This window comes from Penaeus vannamei, chromosome 29 (genome assembly GCF_042767895.1).
Source record: "Penaeus vannamei isolate JL-2024 chromosome 29, ASM4276789v1, whole genome shotgun sequence".
Taxonomy (NCBI): Eukaryota; Metazoa; Arthropoda; class Malacostraca; order Decapoda; family Penaeidae; genus Penaeus; species Penaeus vannamei.
In genome coordinates, this window is record NC_091577.1 from 8,740,526 (window position 1) to 8,743,434 (window position 2,909).

The 2,909-nt window shown below is 26.7% G+C and overlaps 1 long non-coding RNA gene across 1 annotated transcript in view; it reads left to right on the plus strand.

Annotated features, from left to right (window-relative positions):
* The window catches only part of LOC138867257 (uncharacterized), a 16,587-nt gene extending 15,106 nt beyond the window's left edge, over positions 1-1,481 (plus strand). Inside the window, exon 3 of the long non-coding RNA XR_011399762.1 lies at positions 348-1,481. This is a non-coding gene — a long non-coding RNA (uncharacterized lncRNA). The remainder of the gene's footprint in view (positions 1-347) is intronic.
* The last annotated feature ends 1,428 nt before the right edge of the window (positions 1,482-2,909 follow it).

Sequence of the window (2,909 nt, forward strand, 5' to 3'; positions counted from 1 at the left end):
ATATGCTTTATTTATGATTTTATTATTATCATCACAGAATTCTGAAAGACAGTGGTCCATTAGTACTAAGGTATACCATAAGAGGGTCATAAGCTTGGAAAGTTTGAAAACCATTTTTAAAGGAGGTTAATACATTTACAATGCAAAATATCCAATTGTAGAAAATTTCAAGTTGGTCTACATATTCATCAAAAATTATAAATGAGATTTGTGCGAAAAGGATTTCCCTTACTGCTTTGGGAGTAATTTTACCTAATCATGTTACTAAATTTGGCTTTGATTAGACATTGAAAACTAGTGCTCTTGCAATAATTGTGTATAGTAATTCTTTTGTCCCTCCATTTCAGATATTCCAAGCTTTCTACAGTGAAGAGGGATTCCACTTTGTGAAATATATATGCAGCTAGTACTTTTGATGACTAGTTTGTTATCAGACAGATTTGGATTTGGTGCTGAAATATAATAAGCAATAGGTTGTACGTAAATAAAGGACATTTTCATAGAAATTTCATAAAAGGTTTTTTAAATGGCTGAAGTCATGCAGAATGGAGAAAAGCCCTTTGAGTGTTCGTTCTGTGACAAAAGGTTTGTTGATAAGTATGCCCTAACAAGGCACACTCGTACCCACACAGGGGAAAAGCCCTTCGAGTGTTCCTTCTGTGACAAAAGTTTCCCTGTGAAGTATAAATTGACAAGTCACATGTTACGTCATACAGGTGAAGAGCCTTACAAATGTTCGTTCTGCGACAAAAAATTTGTTGACAAATATGCCTTAACACGGCATCTCCGGACTCACTCTGGGAAGTAATTCTGGAGTGTTCATGCTGTGATAACAGGTTAGATGCTGAAAACAACCTTATGAAGATCCCCATCCTCATAAGGAAAAGTAGAATAATTTGAGCATCTGTATACTCATTAACAGATTCAGTGAAAATGACAGCTTAGCAAGTTGTATTCATATTCAGATAATAAGCATTCCATATTGGAAAGAATACTTCCAGATTCAAGTACTATTCAAAACTTTCAGATCTGTACATGATATGCATAAAAAGAAATTTGAATTAAAATTTTATGTAATACAGCATATGATATTAATTCCTGTGGACATGAAGGCAAATAAATGACAGATGCTGTTATTTCGAATATTTTTAATAAGAAATACTGCTTCATTAAAAAAAAAAAAATATGTAATTGATTATGAACATACATACAAGGATGAACCTTGGAAACTTTTGTTTGTAACTGAATAAGGGCTTTGGACCAGTAGAAACAGAAACAGCTTGGAACCAACATTTATAGTTTGTAAGTTCATGGAACTTGATTTTAAATAAACTGCATTGTTAGTCATGTTTTCACTTATAAAATAAAATCTTGTCCATTATCACTTCTGTATTTAGAATAGAACAGAAACTTGTAGGGTAGTTCTGCATTGGTTATACTGCATCGGTTTACCCAATGACCAATATTAATTTTTTTGATTATATTTGCTTTTTATTTTCCTTGTTTATAAATAAATTTAAAGAAAACTGTCCTGATATTTATGGACTGCAGTTTATAGGAAATAATATTTTGAAAGAAATATAAGCTCATAGTATAAGAAAACAAATCAACACTCTTGTTTAGCTTGAGATAATGATCATAACTATTATTGTGATAAAAGCTTAAATATGTAGACTTACATGTATTACCCCCCTTTCCATTCCTGCTTATTGTTATGGGGGGCTTAGGAGACAGACTGAGGCCTAATGTAGGGGATCAACCTTACCTTGGACCTCAGCCCTTGTCTGTCCACATCCTAAAGTTTGAGAGCTATGCTGAAAGGATGATAGGCTTGTTTTGTGAAGATTTTAAATGAATAAGTTTTCACTACCATACTGATCTACAGCACTACAACCTTTGATGTTTAAGGTATGTTGCCCTAATCTTTAACTCATTTTATCTTAGTGCTGTATGATCTTGCCTTACTTTGGAGCTACTACCCCGAGGATTATCCTATTGCTATATTTTGAATATGCTGCTAATGACGATAGATGAATAGTAGTTACCAACCATTTACTCCCTCCTACACCCCTTTTAGTTTATCCTTCAAGTGGATTATAAAAAGAAAGCAAAACACATACTTTAAAAATATGTTAACAGTATGTTTGCAGATACGCAAAATTATTCCTACATTGTAATTTTCTTTAATGCTTTATTTAGTTTAAATCTATCTCCTTTCAAGAAATTTGCCCAGGTTAGGAAATGTCACATAAGTATCACTAGCAGTTACATATATTACTGACATCAGAGTAAATTACAAATACAAATGTTATATATATATAAATGTATATATAAATATATATTTAAATGTATATAGATATATATATATATATATATATATATATATATATTATATATATATACATATATCATATATATATATTATATATATATATTATTTATATATTATATATATATATTATATATATATTATATATATATTATATATATATATATTATGTATATATGCTATATATATATATATATTATATATATATATATTATATATATATATATTATATATATATATTATATATATATATTATATATATATATATTATATATATATATTATATATATATTATATATATATTATATATATTTCATCAATAAATCTAGTTTGTGCATTGTAGGTTTTTCTTCCATATTATATATATATTATATATATATTATATATATTATATATATATTATATATATTATATATATATTATATATATATATATATTATATATATATATTATATGTATATATTATATATATATTATATCTATATATTATATCTATATATTATATCTATATATTATATATATATTATATATATATTATATATATATTATATATATATTATATATATATTATATATATATT